Genomic DNA, 19,906 nt, shown 5'->3' on the forward strand with positions numbered 1-19,906 from the left:
AGGTGGTCATGAACCTGACCTTGACTTAAGAGTGATTTTGATCTCCCAGTCCCTGACTTATGGTGAGACAATACATGAAAATGATTTGTGCTATCTTATTCCTCCCTACAAGATTATAATTTAGAGAAATGAAAAAGCAGGGAAGAGATAACAATGATTTCTTTCAGTATTTGAATATCTGAAGTTTGTCTGTTTAAGCCTGCAAGTTTTCTAGACTAGTAAGGAAAGATCTCACACAATTATTCTGGCCAAAGGTAGATCAAAAACATCAAGTGCCAAAATCTTTAGTTTTCCTTTTTCAAAAAGTGCATGAAAGTACACATTTCTTGTCAAAATCATACGTCATTTTTCAGATACTCTGAAAAGCAGACAATTCCGTTAATGTAGTTTGTAGCAACAGAGATACACACAATTAATTAAGTCAATGGTCAGCTCACAACCTGAAAGACAAGGTTTTTTAAAGGAATAAATCAGCTTACCGTGGCAATACTATTATCTGACAATAAGACATGGGGAGTGAGATATGATTGAAATAGATGTTCTTTGTGAATGGTTGTCTTGTACATTAGATCGTGTCAGAAAATCAGATCTAGTGCCAGACATTGCCTGTTAAACACATGTAACAAAAGGGAAAGGAAATATTTTATAGTACCATATACTATTTCTACCACATATGTACTGTTCAAGTACAACTCATCATCTAGAAGATGTTTTCTTTTTCCATGCAAACTGTGAAAAACAAGGCTGTATTTATTTCCCTCAGGTATTGAAATATATTGCCTGTGGTCAGCTAAAGAACAGCACAGAAAGATAATGGCAATTCTAATACTGACCTTTAAAAGTTCCACACTACTGTCTGCTTGCAATTATTTAAACTCTTGCTTCCTCAAATTTCTTGTGTAGTACTACAGATGAGCAGGAACAACCTTTCAAATACAGACAGCTGTATTTTAAGAATGTAATGCACAGTAATAGTCTCACTCCTGCTTGTCAATGTGCAAGTTACTAAAACATGCAACAGCGAGCCACGAGAAGCTGGCAAAGCAAGACACTGGAGCAGTAAGGGCATGAAAATACTGACTGTGTCTATTGGAAACCTTCCTATGCTGACTGATGCTGAATGTGAAGAACACTGACAGTGCAGCCATGCTGTCTTGTGAAGCAAACAGAACAGATGATGCCTCCTGGTTTTGTATTACCAGCACAATCCTCTCTTTGTATTACAAAACAAAGTGTAGCCCTGAAGGTAAGCTATAAGACTCTTACCATTTAAAGCTAAACTGAAATTAAAATGGAAATGTATCCCAATATTCTGTACCCTATGCAATTACTTGTTCCTGAACTGCCATCCTTCTGCTTTTGACACTTATAAAGTAATTTTACTGAAGCTTAGAAAAGTGAGATTTACTAGATCTCTAGCAAAAAATATTTTCCCCTTCGTGATTCTGTACTTCATTTTTGTTGCCTTTTGCACTGATCTCCACACCTTGAAGACAATCACTACATGAAGACATGGATTTGAAAGTCTGACTAGTAGAGCCCCGATAATTTCTCTCTGCTGTATTTTTTCTCCAACAAAGAAGCAGTCTACTATTCAATTACCAAAATAACCCAACTAGTAAGATTAAAGACACCCCCCCAAATCCTAACTCCAACCTATAATCTTAGGTTGCAGTTTTGGAAAGGAAAACTGACTTATCTGCTTCTCTCTAAAAAAGTATTTCCCATGCATGTTCTTCACATTGTTGACCTTTCAGGTATGGTAGTAACGAACAACAACTAACTGCTTACATTGAACTATTACTCAAAAGAAAACAGAACCAGATTTGAAACTGCTGGTTGAACTTTCCTTTCCCAGGGGAGTTAGGAGCACCATGAAATATACAATAAAGTTCTCGCAGTATCCATGGTTCCACAAGAACTGGTTATCAGTACTGGAATGTGCACACAGACACAACTCCCGGCTCAAAGTTGAGAATCTGCACCAGTCACATGTCGCCAGTAGATAAGCTCACTCACAACTCACAACAACAGGAAATGCTGAGCAATCTCAGATGTGCAGCACTCCATCGCAGAAGCACGCAAGGCAACTGTGCACAAGCACAGCTCCCAGATGGTGTCACATTAAGGGTGTGCACACATCCTGATGCTAGGGTAACCAAGTATTTTGAGAGCTACAATTTGTGCAGCTAGACCAGCAGATACAGAAACTTCTAAAAACATTTCATAAATACATAGGTTTATGCAGTTGCTTTGAGATATCCAAGATGAAGACACTTCTTTTAAAAAATGAATATACTGGTGCTTTTTAATACCAATAAATTCACTACTGAAATACCTACATTAAATATAGATGAACAAAAAGTTGGTTTTTTTTTTTTTAATCTGTGAATTATATTCTAACTGCAAGGTAAACATAAAGCTGTTATAAATAAATTTATTGTACATGCATAAATTCTTCAGACCAAGAACAGAAGAATATAGTGAGAAATAAAACACCTTTAAAAAAGGAGTCAAAAAAATGCTGAATGGCCACTAAAACACTGCTTTGGAGAATAAAGACAGCAGAATTAAATGTTCTCCAGTCTTTCAGGATAGGCAGGAAAAAGTTCTCAAATTGCATGCAGAGGTGACAAGCCCTTGAATGGCAACAGATCATGGATACTGGAGAAAGTGCTAGAAATTGCAAGACAGCTTAGTCCCTGACAAAGGCCCTGAATCCTAAGACATGAAACACAAGGAACATGCTGACTTGACGTGGATTCTTGATCAAGCAGCTAGGTATAGTCATGATGGTGATGCTATCTTCTGACTTTAAAATAGCAGAATAAAAAGTTTTGGTTTGTTTGGGTTGCTTTCTGGGAAACAAATCTATTACACTGAATCTTGGGCTGAGATTAAACATTCATCTCATTCAATACAAGTTTATTTTTAAAAGCTGTATTTTTCAGAGTAAAACTGTGAGCCTGATGCATAATCTGACTACTACAACCATTAAAGAACTGAGCATGTGATGAAGACAGCATTGTTCAAATTCCTGGAAAGCTGATAATAGTCTGCTTTTAAGGTCAATTTATGATAGATTACAAACTATGCCAGCCTGCTGGCCTTGAGTCTTTTGTGCAATTCCAGTGAATCACATGAAGGCACAGAACTGAACTAGTAAAACAGAAATGAACCTGTAAATGAACCTGAACTGATCTCCCCTTCCTTGCAGAGTATCAGTCCTGGCCTGCAATAGTAAAATCATCCCCACCCCAAGAATTCAGTGTCAAAGAACTCAATTAGAAGATGTCTAGGATGATAGCAGGCATGACCACTGAGCAGAAGACCATGCACTGGGTAATCGTCCTCACAGCTTCTAAAAAGGAATTGCTTCAAGAAGCATTTCCAGACCATCAGAACTGAAGAGAACACAGCAACATTGCCTGTGCTGCCTCTCTCCTGTAAGGAAAATGAACAGACTGGTTCAGAATAGCTTCATAACATGTGTTCTTTTTAACTAACTATTTGAGACACTAAAAACAAATTAGAAATCCAAATTTAGACATATCTGGAGTCAAGAAGATTTCCTACCAATACATTAGTACCAGATGATGTCTTTGTGAAGTCCCACAGCAAAGTTATATCCTAAAGGGACACACAAAAAAAAATCTTTACAGTGTTATGTTACAATTATTCTCAGCCTTGATGATCTAAAGCTTCTAAAGATGAAAACTATCTTTTATTTTGTGATGTCTCTCCTTGCCTTTCTCTCCTCCTTGTTGTTCAGTGTTTTACCAGAAGATGGAGAACAAGCCCTTCACCACAAAAAATGCCAACTGCTGCAACTCTTTTTTTTTTTTTTTTTAACTGTGAGGTTAAGGTTCCCATGAAAGGTTCCCACCTTATCTGAGGAAAGTGGAGGCAGTTAAGGAATCACTGGGATGCAACCAGCATTTACATTCAATTTGTACAAGGACAAACTACCCAGCTAAGATATCAAATGAACAAAGTATTCAAGCAAAAACTTGAACAGTTCTTGAACTAGTTAGGCATGTCAAAAAACCCCTTACTTCTATGTCTAATTTAAACCAAGTCTACTTCAGACTGCCCATGAGACTTTACCATTAGGCATTAGAAATACTATAAGACATGATTTTTTAAAACATTTAAGAGTAAACTAAATGGTTACATAGTATAAATCTCATCTCTTTCCCATATAAAAAAGCACAAGGGAAAAGAAAGTATGAGTATCTATTGCTTTTGCTGTGGTATGACAACCATCTGATCAAGACATTCTCCACATCACCATGATCATAATCAATCTTTACTTTCCTTTCACCTCTGTGTCCAACAGAAAAGCTCAAACATAAATTACTTGTTTCCATTTTGTTTTTCAGTTGGGATACCGTACAGGCTATTTTACAGATTTTTAGGTTAGAACAAAACTTACATAGAAAACCACATATTTTAAACCTGTCCACAAGCATCAGACAGAACAGCAGAACAGCACCCATCTAAAATACTGCTATCACAGATTTGCTGTAATAAAATTAACAAAACCACTTTTTATTTATTTAGAACTGTACACAGAGAGGTCATTTTACATCAAAACAACACAGCACTGTACTTCTAAATAATTTCCAAAGCAGTTCAATGATACAAATTAAAACTGGCACTACTTAACTGATTCAGTATTTGTTTACCAAGGCTTAGCACTGTTACCTTGATTTTGTAGCTACACAAGTGCTGCAAGAATATTAGCTCTTACATGTTATTATAATACAAAACTATCCAGAATCAAACAGCAAAACTCCAGTATTTGAGACACTAAAAATAAATTAGAAATCCAAATTTAGACATATCTGGAGTCAAGTAGATACACAGCATCAGACTGCATATACAAAACTGTGGATGACATAAGCCAATGCAATTGTATTTTCTATAGGACAAATACTATTTAAATTATGGTACTGATCAAAGAACATCAATCTCAATTTGTACTCAATTTTCATTTCTAAAGCCTATCAAGATTTTAAGTTGTTGCTATGCTATTTTTACTTGAATGTGTCTTCTGAATTGTTTCACAATAAAGTTGTTAAGCAAAATACAGCTCTAGAAAGCCAAGACTCCTTTGGCTGAAGAGTCCAATGATGGCGCTTTAATTCCAATGGAGATATTGAGTTGTGCCCAGAAGAGAGGACTGAAGCCAGACTCTTAATTCCATCACTTACTGCAAGATTGTATTTAAGCAATTGTTTTCACTCTCAATTTCTGCAGGCATGGTGCAGAGCTATCCAATTTTTTTCCCACTACAACTCCTCTCCTCCACTGACAGGCTGCAGTTCCAATCTTTGCTGGTTTTTTTTCTTTCCCTTCAAACAGAGAACTCCAGCTGCTTTCACACTTTGCAAGCCCATCCTAACATCACCAGCTTCCCTACCCTGCAGCTGAAAGCAAAGGAAAGTCATGTCAAGATTAGCAAATACTGAAGCAGCAAGTCAACACTCATTCAGAGATGAATTTCAAAACCAGAATCTGAGTTTGCCAATTAGGTTCTGGTCCACAAAAAGCTCACAATGACTATATCATTCCAGAGCAATGCACAAGGAGTAGATAGTACAGCAGAAAAGAGAGTTCTGAACCCATCATAAGTGGTTGTATTTCAGACTGGCATTCAGCTGGTTCCATTAACTGCATACTTGTTAGCAGCTGAAGTAGACTGTCTGCAACTGCTTCTGGAGCACAGCTTCTGGTTTAGTTTCATCCAAAAGACATTACAATTTCCACACTACACTGTTCCACAACGCAGAAAGAAGTGTGCTAACAGGGATGATCAGATCACTTTCAAAGCAAACCCTGTGTCTGATCCAGGGTATTAACATACAGGAACTCACTCCTTCGGCTCACACTTCTAAAACTGTTCTTTCAACCCCTGTCTCATTCATCTACTGAAGAGAGAATTTCAGAACACTAAAAGCAAGTTTTGTTAGACTGTATGAGCAGCTATGTTTTCATACTCTTGTCTGTATAAGTGTTTCTCTTTTCACAGGCAAAAAACTAGTCCACCCAAGTTCTGTTCACCCATGTATTTGAAGTACCATCTACAAGGCAGCACTGGTTTTTATTACTGGTACCTTCAGAACCCAGATACACAGGTATGCACTCTGTGATATAGATACCCATCACTTAATAAGAACTGATTTTTTTTGGTGTTATCTAAACAAAACATGAGCTCAAATACCTTCAAGTACTAGTTTCCTGAACAGTTTTAAAGGTAATCCATAAAAGTGTTTCAAAACTCCACCCATCTACAAGCCTTTTTTTAATAAACATTCTCCCCCCATCATCCTCTTAATTTTTTTTGTTCTCAGACTGATCAAGTAAATCTAAAATCTTGCCTATCAAACCAGAAGACAAAGAAATAACTGATCTATAACTGAACTTTTTTTTTGTGGTGAAACTGGAAAAATTAACTGGAAAAATTAATACACATCTAGGTTTTATGTTCAAGCTCCATCAGAAAAGGAAAAGGAGCTTCACAGAAACAGCAAAAAACCAAGACATGCAGTAACTCATTCCTCTGTTAATACTTTAGGAAAGCTATCCTCCCTGGAGACTTTTTAGAGACAACAAGTAAGTTCAGAATACAAAGAGAGAACAGGTAATTGTTAAAGAACTGACACTACTTGCTGACTAATTTTGATTTGTTAGAAAGAATTAGAATACTTTTGAAATCCAGTAAACGTAACCAACTACCCTGCAATGAATGATTCATTTTCTCAGTCTGTTCAAGCACTACACATTCATACATATATTCAGTAGCTTGTAACATAACTACACATTATGTTGTTTATCATTCCACAAAATTAGAAGATATCAAAGTTGAACAAACATAGAAAGTTAGTAAGAATTACCATTAGCTGCTTTTTAACTCTTGCCTAAACAGATTTGCCTCAAATAACCACTTCTACTTAGGTCACTTCTGTGGATTTTTTTTTAAATAAAACTCACTGCAGCTCTAATTACCATCAATATGCAATTACTAAACAGATTTCAATGACTCTGAAAATGGAAGAGTGCACTGAGTATGTGAACTCCCCTCTGCTCTCCCTATACATATTTACACCACCTAAGGTGTAAATGACCTTGATGACTTCTTACAACTCCTTTCCAGTAACTCTCAGGGTTGTACATCTCTGAGCTAAGACAGACTGTGGGAAGAATCCGTGTCATAATCTTAAAGGTAAGTTTCTTAATCAACTTCTTGAGGATTTTTTTAAAACTATTATTACAATTCAGTTTTTAGGAACATTAGCACCCCAACTCTTTGGCACACAAACATAAAAAGTTAGCCATGCTTCTAATCCATTAGTTATACATCACTAGGCAGATAACGTAACAACAACAACAACAACAAAATCTCAGGTTTGTTCTCTAATGCATATAACTGTGTAAGGGCAAGTACCCACTACCCTCAATTTACAGATACAAAACCAAGAGATCTAACTATGCTGTTGGAAAATGTGTTTATATTTTTAAGACAAAGTCTATCTTAGAGGAAGGTTTGAAAAAAAGCACCTCAGCAACTACAGCAACTACAGAAGCAGAAATAGAAGAACAGCTTGTGGGGCTCTACTACAACTCTCATAAGTAATTACGTCATATACCATCACCCAGCAAGTTAAAAAAAAAACCCCACAGGAAAGGGAGACCACTGAAAGTTAATTACTAAACACAGAACCTTCTCTTAATTGACAGATATTTCTCTCCCCCAATATAAGTTAAAATGCACAAGCAATTTGCATGTTTTTCATCTGGGCATGCCGAACACATAGTGAAGGTGTTCAGCTTGCTAATTATTAAACTGAAAGAGGTAAAAGCAAAATTACCTTGGTGCTATTTGTCCTCTTATTTTTTAGGCATTATTTTGCTTAGAATTCAAATCCCAGCTAGTTTTAGAAAAAGACCTAGAAAAACCTAGAAAATGTATGGAGAGCCTCTGGTTACATCCATAAACTATTTTAGAACAAATAAAGTTATTTAAAACACCAGCAAACAATTTCATTAAGCCTCATGCTTTGCCACATACAGTAACAGAAATTACCATTCTTTAGGTTTGCCTTTAATCTTTCAACATTTTGCATTTAACAGGCTCTTTCCGATTGGGTCATTGGTATCAAATTTCTCTCTTGCATCCTAACATAAGTGAACTTGCTATAGTTCTAGGCTACATTTCTCTCTATTCAGATATTCAATCATGTCTCAATTCAGTGTTGTCATCCCAACACTCATATTTTAGTCTGTTTACTTAAAAAGAGCATTCAGCAGTTGGCTATTAAACAAGCATTTCATGAATGTGGCGGGATGTTCATTACAGTAAACTTTTATCCACTGCCAGGAAATCTAATTTACCTATTCTTTTAACTATCAGACTGGCATATGGGCAGATTAAAAACAGGAAGACAGGCAGAAATAACTGTGTCTAATCTGGAAATATGTACATTTCCTGCAACATAGGTGACTTAAACTTGCTCTCTCAACAAGTGAAATGAGACATTACAATACTTCTATAGTCCAACTAGATTACATTTTTGCATTAGCCATCTTTATCAACTTCTCCCACTGACCTTTTAATTGTGATGACAACTGATAATCTTCATCCTCAATAGAGAGATTACTCAATTGCTATTTTAAACTTGTCTACTCAGCACTGTCAAATTGGCAGATGCCTTCCATCTGATTGATATTTCCAGTGAAAGAACAAGGCAACATCTACCACACTGTGTCTAATAACCACCACTGTCCTTTTACCAGTTGTCACAGTACTGTCACTATGTCCACATGTGGAAAAGGAGAGGAACCAAGGCCACACTTTCTCCTGAATATGTTGACAAACCTGAGCAGAACTCTGAGTTCCTGCTGTCACACTGACATGATGACCAATTCTGGCTGGGTATCCAAAAGCAGAGTTCAGTCACTGCACAAGTTTCACCAAAAACATTATGCAAGTTCCCAGTCTGCAGAATGGGGATTATGAAGTTTTATCGTCTTAACTATTACAGATTCATAAACAGAAATTACTTTTTATCCCAACAATTCTCTTCATAAGACCAACCCTCCAACAATTAAAAAAAAATAAAGAAGTTCAGATTGTGTCTTTTGTGATTCTGAACATTTTCTCTCTACTTGTACCTATCCTTGTGTTCCCTGTATTAAAAACCTGTATATCACCACAGGCTCCTGAAACAAGCGCTCTATGACAGGACCAGCACTGGTGGATAGGGGCAGAGCAATGTGGACTTCAGGAGTGTTTGATGCTCTGCTGCACTGACCTGCTTGGTTCCAAACTGGAGAGGCATGGATTGGATGGATGGACCACACTGTGGATAAAGAACTGGCTGTATGGCCACAGCAAAGAGTTTTGGTCAAAGGCTCATTGTCCACATGAGACCAGCGGTGCCCCTCAGGGGTCAGTGCTGGGGCTGACTGAACACCTTTGCTGGTGACAGGGAAAGTGGGACCAAGCGCTCCCTCGGCACATTTGCTGACGACACCAAGCTGTGTGGTGAAGCCAACATGCTGGAGGGAAGGGATGCCACCCAGAGGGACCCTGACAGGATGGAGGTGAGGGCTGTGCAAACCTCATGGAGCTCAGAGGTGCTATTGGTGCAAGGCTCTACACCTGAGTCAGCGCAATCCCAGACACACCGACAGGCTGGGCAGAGAAATCACTGGGAGCAGCCCTGCAGAGAAATACTTGGGTGCGATGGGTGAAGAAAGACACCATGAGCCAGCAGGGCGAGCTCACAGCCCAGAAAGCCAGATGGAATCCTGAGCTGCATCAAAAGGAGCATGAGCCAGCAGGGTAAAGGAGGTGATTCTTCCCCTTTATTCTGCTCTTGTGGGACCCCATCTACAGTACTGCATCCAATTCTGGGTTCCCAACATAAGAAGGACATGGAATTGTGAGAGCAATTGTTAGAGTTCAGGGCCATGAAGTTGACAAGAGGACTGGAGCGCTTCCCTATGAACACAGGCTGAGAAATTGGGGCGATCAGCCTGGAGAAGAGAAGGTTGTGTGGAAACCTCATAGCAACCTTCCAGTATCCGAAGGGGCCTACAGGGAATCCAGAGAGACTCATGATCAGGAACTGTAGTGATAGCACAAGAAGTAACGGGTACACAGTGAAATCAGGAATGTTTAGGTTAAGTATTAGGAAGAAATTCTTTATTGTGAGGGCAATGAAACACTGGAACAGGCTGCCCAGGAAGGATGTGGATGCCACAAACCTGGCACTGTTCAAAGCCAGGCTGAATAAGGCCTTGAGCAACCTGTTCTCGTAGGAGGTGTCCCTGCCCATGGCAAGGGGGGGTTAAGACTAGATGATCTTAAAGTTTCATTCCAACCCCCTAACACTCTATGAATCACAAGACTGAGGAACTCCTTATTCATGATTTAATGCCTGATCACTGAATGTACTTTACCAATTCACTGAAACAATTATTTGGTCTGTTAGATATACAAACACCAAACAGGATTTGTCTACTTGACAGAACCCATTCTCTCCATCATTCTGAAAAACAGAAGAGGAATCCTTCCCGAATCTGGTTTTTTTTTTTTTTATATACAGGACACTGAGAATGCTACACCAGCTCAAATGAAAACTGCTCTATTCATCCAAAAGAAAACAGAGAGTTACAAATAAAGACTGGTCTTTATCCTAAAGATTTTACTTCAGGGAGTTAAGGTTCTCAAAGCAGCAAATGCACCTATCCAGCAGTTAGGAGAGAAGGAACACCAGGAGTCAGTGTTTGAAGGTGGATGGAGCTTTGGTAGTGGTCTGTATAACATGAGTTCCTACTGTATGAACTGTATGACTGGTTCAGAATGAGTAATAGTCAAGTGAGAGCTACATTAGTTAGCACAGGATTTTCCTATTTCTCTAATGAATGTTTAGTTTACTTTACCTACATACAAGAAATCACAAAGCTAGAAATACTGTATACCAGAAGACTGTACAACAGTAACAGAAGAGAAGATGGAAGAGACATTTGACCAAACTATTTTCACCAAAAACAGGCACATGTTTTTGCAAGTTTGGTCCAATTACCAACTGGATCAGGTCTACTTTCAGAGAACAGTTTTATAAAGCTCCACTGCTTTTTTGACATTACATATATCTTCTTTCTGAAAGTCTTTGCCAAGTACAAGGTATTATTAGATTAACTCTTCACAAATGAAAGCAGTGTACTTCATCCTTAGAGATGAAAGACCTGAGAAATAATACCCTGGAGTTGTATTTAACGTATATTTGGAAGAATAAACACAAAAAAATATTTCATACCTCAAAAAAAGACTTGCATACTTCCCAAAACATGACACATTAAGTTGTTAACCAATGCAAAAAGCACAGACCTAATAAAATGGGAAATGCTCTCTCAAAAGACCGTTTCAAGCCATACTGTTTACCTGTTATTTAAACTAAAATTTGCAAATTGTTATACATCATCATTGCAAAGAAGCTGGTGGCCTAAGAACCTCAGGCTAGTTTCCCTCTTGAAAACTATAGAAATAAACACACTGTATTATACTTGTGCAAGGATATGCATGGAGGCCTTTAAAAGACACCAATTAAAAATGTTTGACCTCTGAGTATTAACTTTTCACTAGAAGTGTTTCCTAGAGAAATGGTGGTTTGCTGACAGAAGGGGTTTTCTCTGCAACTTCAGTAAAAGCATCAAGTAACTTAACTCCACAAAATATGTGCATCAGGGTAACTATGACACTAAGTATCTATTTGCTGAACTTACATGGAGAGATGAGCTTTTGTCAACATGCTGAAGTTTTAGTAATATTTATCCCTCCATCTACGTTTTGCACGTTCTTAACAGCCTTAATTTGTTAGCTTCATAGAACTATCACTTTTCTCTTTAATATTTGTACTCGGAAGGAGAAACGTTTTAAGTTAAATCCTGAGTCTTAGATAGACTGTCACTTTCTTACCAAATTCTTATTAGATTACTACCTTCCCTGCAATTAAAAACTAAAAAAATCCCATATGTTCCAAAGACATAGCAACAAAGCAAAAAGGAAAGAGGAAAATAGGAAAAAAATAACATCAAGAACTGCAAAAACTGTTCTCAAAAGTAAAAAGTAGAAAATAACTGAAAATAGCATTGAAAATATAAGAGCTGCTTCCAACAGAAAGAGAATATGCTACTTTTCGTTATCTACATGGGATACAATAAATCACAATAGTCTTAAGCTGCAACAAGATATTAAGTTATACTGCAAGAGCGGCCAGAAGAAATTATTGAAGGCAAAGAAAACTGAACTGACACATTAAGTTGTTAACCAATGCAAAAAGCACAGACCTAATATTATGCAGAGAGCTTTTTTTAATCTTCTTCAATGGATAGTTTTGAGAACAGATTAAACAAGCATTTGTAGCTATGGCCTATCAATAATCAATGCTGCTTTGGAATCATGGTCTAGCTGGCTTATTTCAATACAGGAAAATCTATTAATAAAACCTTCTAGTACAGATCTCAACAGTTCTAACAAAGACCAGCTCCAATCTAGTATGATGCTGGGGCTTGATGCCATTATTGAGGACAAGGATTAGAACATTTATGTTCACTCATCAGATTTACCCTAAACAGCAAGGGTGCTTTCTTCTAAAAATGTATTACGCACATTTTAACTGGATAGGTACATTTACTGTTTTATTTGAAAGCAAGACAATTTCCCTAACTCCATGCAGTTTAGTTAAAAAGAAAAAAAAAAAATCAGGAGGTTTTGCTTCTATCCATCCAAAGAGATAATGTGACTGTTTGACATGTCAGGTCTCACAGTGATGCAGCTGAAAGTCTGCATGATGACACAGTGGTGGCAGGTGTTTCTCTTCATGCATTTGGGAATCTGTGTGATGCACTATATTTTAGCAGATTCCTTGCTATTTCTGGCAGCTGTACATCTCTCCCTGAATACCAGAACATCTAGAGGTCACAGGTATGAAAGTAAAATCAAAGGTACTGGAAATTATAATGGTAATCTTGCACTTGTGGTAATGTATTTACAAAAAAATAGGAAGTAAGAAAATGGAATAGGAAATAGGAAATGAAAAAAGATAGAAACATAGTAACATAAACTTTTAAGTGTTACCTCAGTGTAAAAATCCCTCACTGGACTCAACAGAAAACACTTTCTACTGAAAGTGGAAGCATACCCAAAAGAAGAGAGACATACTTGATTAGACAGGGCATAATTGAACTGAAAGCTCCAAAAATATCAACTTACTAACAATTAAATTCCATCAGTTTGTGCCTGTATCATGTCTGTTGAGCTAAACAAAATCTAAGATGGATACCTACCTATCCACTCAGTGAAGAGTTTGATTAAAGTTGTCTGGAGTAAGAAATCAGGTAGGATATTAACAAAACAGGAAATGTCTTACTTATATTAAAAAGGCACCTGATGTTTTGCTGGTGGTGCTTCTCACCATCAGTGAACGCTAATCTTATGGTCACATCACAACTGCAGGTGTTCAATGAAATAGCAAAAAACATCCTTCAAAGGCTCTTGAAGTCTTTAGACACAGAATTACTCCTGGCAAGGGATCTCTAACTCCTGCAGGAAAAAATAAAGCAGCCTACTGAAACACTTCCTTGTCACTAGATTAAGACAGACTCTAGGTTTGGATAAATCCAGAGCATCTAGGTAAAAGGTTTAAGAAATGCTTTATTTCAGATTTTATGTATAGAACTGAAGATTATTTCTGTCATCTGGTGTCTGAAGAGGAAGTTGAGAATACAGAGATTAAAAGTGAGGAAGACAATGACAGCTGAAGAGGGTGACAGCACCAGAAAGCTGTCAAGTCTGTGAGGTATAAAAACTGAATGCCAATTATAGTAAGATTAACAGGAGAATTTGTAAGAGAAAACATAAGCCTAACCTCCAACAGAAACAAATAATTAGCAGAAACCTGTACTATACAGTGATTACAAATATGTAATAATAATAATAAAAAGGGTTTTATGTAGAGACATGCAGGTCTGCTTTTAGGAAGGACATCTTAGATTATAGATCCCCAAATATTACCAAGATCTACTCTAGCATGACAGCACACCCAAAAACAGGGTAAGACCTTAAGGTCCCAATACCTCACATGAACCTCAACACACAGTAAAAATCAGCTTAAAGCAGTAGGAACAAACTGTACAGGCAGAGCAGTTAAAAACAATTTTTCTTTATAAGAAGTTTTAGGGTATCTTTTAAAATACCCCAAAATTTTTATTACCCCCTCCATTTCCCTGTCATCATTACACCTTTTCTGCTACTAGTGTTAAGAATATTCAAGGTTACTACTGGGTAAACTGCCAACACTAGAAGGATATTAATGTGTCTACTAACAGCTAAGCACACTTTTAACACATCTTTTTCATAACAGGCAGACATAAGACAATCAAGAAATGAACCAAAAATGCATTTAAAGGTATTGAGGAAAGGCCACACAACCATCCAAATTGTATCTTATGCTTATAATACAGGCCACTTTATGCTCACGACTTGCACATTAGTAGAACGAACCAAACTGCTTTACACTTTTGGAGAATTTGTACCACAAAGTACAGCAGGAGAGAAAAACCCCAACCCTTAGAAGCAGATTCAGGAAAGAAATGAAGTGTCAAAATAACAAAGGAGGGAAGACTCAAAACATGTCAACTACAGAAAAACAGTCAGAAGAGGTAGAAGCACCACAAAGATTTCACAACCACCTGGTGACAACAGAAAATTTGTTACCAGTCTGCAATCTGTTTTTATTTATACAAAATAAATTTTTTAAAAAAGGGGCACACTGTGTAGTGACAACTGGAAGGGAACATAGCCCATAGTGAGGAGCTCTGATATACCCACCAGCAGTACATTCACCTAGCTCTCAAGCACAAAAACCTGGGCACACATTTTGGTCTTCTCCAACTGAATATAAACAACTGGTCACCTTTAAGAGCCAAGTCTGAAAATAATTGAATCAGCCACCACACGGTGACAAGAAGAGCAATCTTCTTCAGATCATTCTGAATTCTTGCAAAATTTACACTTGCAAGTTTTAGTCACTACAACTGAAGACACTTGTTTTGTCAGCCACAGTCTGCACTCATACAGTTTGTGAAAACATAATTGTTTCTCAAGGATTTGCTCATTATCGAATTGCAAAGGAAGAGCACAAATCACAATTAAAAAATCATTTTACATACACCCACATGGATGTGAATTCCACTTGATAACAATGAAAATAATGCTCTCTATTGCAGGCTGACAAGGGAGAACAGAACTACAATCACACAGATCTAGTACAGATTTACAGTCCAGTCTATAATCCCCTTAAAATTTAAGAATAATTGCACTGTTTCACAGAGCAATCAGCAGCAACACACAAACATATTTATAGCTAATGAAATGTGGCATATAAAATACATCAAAGTAAACTTTATTCTTACAAGAGAACAGGTCTATAACATTTTCTGTCAAGGTACAAGGGTCTGGTTTTCCTGTGTTTTTAATAGTTATTCTACACTGTTGAGTTATAAACAATAAAGTATTTCAAACTGAGGTATTTCAAAACGAGATAAAGGACTTGGCTATACAGCTCCCACTTCATTTAATAAGAGCAGAATACTTAAATCCTTTATTTGCCTTTGAACCTAAGGATCTTTCCACGCTTTACTGCACATTCTTTAGCTTTCATCAGTTTGATTTGACATGAAGCTTATTTCTTGAACACTGTTATCCACTTCATTAAAAAAATAAAAGTTAATTTATGGCAACAAGCTAGGTGACTGCTGGGCTCCAGTGACCACCTGGCAAAACAAAACAAGGACACCAGAACAAGATCTGTGCAGTTATTACATGAGTAGAAACTAGCAGGAAAAACAAATAATGTGAAATACTGAGAGAAATACTAAAATATTTCTTCATTACTGAGCTTCTAGACCCAAGATATAAATAAGTGATATATATTCAATTTATATATATAATAAATAACAACTCTCAGTTTCATATATTTGACCAAATCCTTCTTTCATGCATATATTTTCAAAGACTTGATTCCAGAAAGCATGGCAGATAGCTTTAAACTGTTATTTGGAAGACATTTCTGAGCTGGCTTTTATATTACATGGTTTTTCTACACCTCGTGTCATGCAGTGCAAGCTAAGTAGCTAAGCCTACTCTCTGAATCACGAATACTATTTTGTGTTAGCCCAAATAAAGGATTAAAACTGCAGAAGAGGCTGGATAAGTATTCTGGCACCACAAGCACAGGTGAACAGATTTAAAAGACGCCTGCTGAACCAGTACAAAAATGCTTGCATAACAACACTTTTTAATACATTAAGCATCTGTTTAGTCCTCTGTTCAAAATTTGAAAAGCAGGATCTTTCAACATTGAATGGCATGTCTCAACCCTCAGAGTTACACATCAGCCTTCAGGCTGCAAAAACAGATACAGCCGTACTATAAATCTTGGTATGGAAGGAAGAGTAACTCGTTTCAAAACAGCATGATTTCTATGTCAGTTTCCACACAACTGATTTGCTTAGTGAGACTTGTTTTGAAAAGGTGCATGGTTAAAAAACGTAGTAAACTTGGGCTTTACAATGGACTTTTGTAACAGTCATTAAAGTAATGAGAAGAATATTCATACTTGTTAAACTTGAAATCAATCAATCAACTCTAGAAGCCACTCGCTAAGAACACACAACCACGATTTCAGTGATAAATCTGCTTTAGACATCAGTAATCTACTCTGTACATGTCAAGGATGGTGTCTTCATTCCCACCTACCCAACACTACTTCAGTTCAATGAACAGCTCATTCACAAGTCGAGCCGCAGCCAGGAAAGGCACATTTCCACCTCTCAGTGTAAGAAGTTAAGAAAGTAGACACAAAGATAAAATAGACTCAGAACACACTGATCAGAACCAACATAAACCAATCTCTCTGTGCTTAATCCAATGTTTCTGTGCATCAACATGGACATTCTAACCAGGCACAACATGATAAATTTTGACCAGAGGAAAATAAACCTGACATATGAATACCGTATATACAACATAAAATAAAACTATGCTTAAAATATTTAGTAGCAAATCTTCCTGGTTAGTGGGAAGTAGAGCCCAGTTTAATCCAGAAGCGACAGATGCGAAATTAGCATGCTACAATGGCCACCAAGAATCAACTCCTTAACAAACCAGATACAAAATAATAAATAAAACACATTTCAAACGAACCATGTGAATTCACTCTTACTCATTCCACCTTTTAATAATTTGCCTGACCATCCATGAATGGGTGACAGTAATGTGTAAACAAACACTATCACTTGTACCAGCCAGACTATTAAACAAAGTAAAGCTACACAAGTAGCGGTTTCTGTGGCCTGAAATATTGGAGAACTTGTTTTATACACTGGGATGCACCCAATGCTATCCAAGAAAGGATATCTAAGAGAAATCAAGGCCATGTATAGACATAGATATGACTAAAATGGTCTGCTTTTTTAGCAGTCCGTGGAGCTAGTACCACAAAGTTTGTTTAGGAACAAATACTCAGCAGGTTCACCAGCTCAGAAGAAACACCTGCATACAAGCCCTGCCTCAGGAGCAGCCCAAGCTCCGGGAAGCGGGCCTGTACCCGACGGCTGAATAATTACACACAATGGTGCTTCAAACAGTGCCGGCTCGGGAGCCCTCGCCCGAGGTGGGACTGCGCTCCCTTGATAGGGCAAGAAAACGGGGAGCAACACCACAGACCTGTCACCAGCACCACCACCCTCACCTTCCCAGCATGGCAGAAACTCCACTATCCCTCCCGAGTAGGATACAGGGAAGGGAGCGGGGGGAGGAAGGGGACACAGAGCAGGAGCCCCGCGCCGAGGGACGCGGGACGGACTGCAGCTCCCGGCCGGCCCCTCGGGGGAGCGGCGGAGCCCCCACCTCCCGGGCCGCCGCCTCCCTCCCTTCGCCCCCAGGGGAGGAGGGGTGTCGGAGCCACGGGGACGGGGGGGCCCCCGGTCCGCCACCGCCAGGAACAAAGGGCCCTTCGATAAGCCGAGCCGCAGAGCACAACAAAGGGGCCTGGAGACCGCGAGAACCGGGGCGGGGGGAGGCGAAGCGGGGGATGGGGATTACGGGCCGGGCCGGAACGGCAGCGGGCGCGGGGGCCACTCCGCCTCAGCCCACAACGCGCGGCGGCGGCGATCGCCCGGCCGGGTCCCGAGCACCGAGTCCCCGCTCTCCCCTCCCGCGCCGGCCGCAGCACCGGGCCGCCGGCTGCGGGTTCCCCGCGGCGGGGGCGGCGCTGGTCCCGCCCGGCGCCCACGCTCCGGCCTGGCCAAGCTCGCTCTCTCTCTCACACACACACACACACACACACACACACACACACACCCCGCCGGGGAGGGGAGGGAGCGGGCGGGGGCAGGGCACGGAGGAAGGGAAGGGAAAAGGGAAGAGGCGGCCTGACCTGGCAGAGCTGCTTGCAGTACTCGGTGGCCGCCTGCACGGCCGGCTCGCGGCTCTCCCGCAGCCCCGTCTCCAGCTCCAGCAGCCGCTCCCGCAGGCGCCGCAGCTCCAGGAGGTCGCCGCCCGGGCCGCCGCTCTCCCGCTCGGCCTCCTCGTCCGCCATCTTCGCACCCCGCTCCGTCGCGTACGCAGCCCCCCCGCCCCCCTTTCCTCCCTGCCTGCCTCCCCCGGCTCCCCCCGCTCCGCTCCGGGTCACGTGATTACACAATGCCACGTTCCAGGGACGGGGGGTCACGTGCGGAGGAGATGGAGACGCGCGGGAGCGCGCGGCGCGCGCGCGCGCGCACCGCCCGCCGTCCCCCCGCGGCGCAAAGGACTGGGGCCGGGGAGGGGGCGGGGCCTCCGCGCCTCACGTGACGCCACGCCACGCGCGCCAGGGCGCGCCCCCGCGCGGCCACGTGACGGGGCCCTCCCCCGCCCGCGCGGCGACGCGTTTTGGCGGCAAAGCGGCCGCAAATGGCGGCGGCCTCGGGGGGGGGTGACGGAGCGCTGGATTGCTCCGGTTTGGCCGCTGATCTTTGAGTTCAGAATCGCGGAATCAATTAGGTTGGGAAAGACCTCTCAGATCATCGAATCCAGCCAATGACTGAGCGCCATGAGGTCAACTAGACCGTGGCACTAAGGGTCACATCCAATCCTTCCTCTCACTTGAGACCGCCGTATGGTGTGAGCCACTTCTGGACGGGCCGTGGCCCACACCCCCGAGGTTTTGTGGCTTGTTGATTACCTCACCTTTCTTCCTTTGCAGGAAGTGTGTTAGCCTCAAGGATGCCACTGAGTTGTCTTCACACCTGGATCATCCTGCTTTCGTAATTGGAAATGGGAAGTGCAGCTTGGCAGCTCAAATGAAGCAGTTGAGATCTGGAGGTTCTGGAGGGCTTTGTTGCCCTTGCATGCTAGGCCAAACACCCTCTCACACACTGGTGATGTACTCACAATAGTGCCAAGCTCCAGTCATGGACATTGTCCTTCCCTGCATCTACTGAATTAGCTGAGGAGATTCCTTCGTCTGTCACAGGTGTTGGAAGTACTGGAGATGGGCCTGAGGCATTGATTCTGGTGAGAAGGAAAACATGGATCTGATGGACGCTGAATTGGCATGGATACATGTTTTGCAATCTTCTAGGTTGCACTGGTTGACGTGTGTTGATGGCTTCACACTCCTCACGTTGCCAGCCCTCACTGAGGAATTGAGGAGGAAATGTGTTACAGCAGCGAGAGCCCTGTCTGAGCTGAACTGAATCATTTCTCATAGCCAGCCAGCGCTGTCTTAAATTGGGCATTTCACATCATCTGAAAAATTAGGAACGCCGGTACTTTGCACCAACTTATATT

General features: G+C 40.4%; 1 protein-coding gene across 1 annotated transcript in view; it reads right to left on the bottom strand.

Annotated features, from left to right (window-relative positions):
• Positions 1 to 18,668, bottom strand: part of ZNF292 (zinc finger protein 292) — a 52,699-nt gene extending 34,031 nt beyond the window's left edge. Inside the window, exon 1 of the mRNA XM_058801046.1 lies at positions 18,513 to 18,668. The gene's annotated coding sequence lies outside the window, so the exon portion shown is untranslated. The remainder of the gene's footprint in view (positions 1 to 18,512) is intronic.
• Between the last annotated feature and the right edge of the window lie 1,238 nt (positions 18,669 to 19,906).

This window comes from Ammospiza caudacuta, chromosome 3 (genome assembly GCF_027887145.1).
Source record: "Ammospiza caudacuta isolate bAmmCau1 chromosome 3, bAmmCau1.pri, whole genome shotgun sequence".
Lineage (NCBI taxonomy): Eukaryota > Metazoa > Chordata > Aves > Passeriformes > Passerellidae > Ammospiza > Ammospiza caudacuta.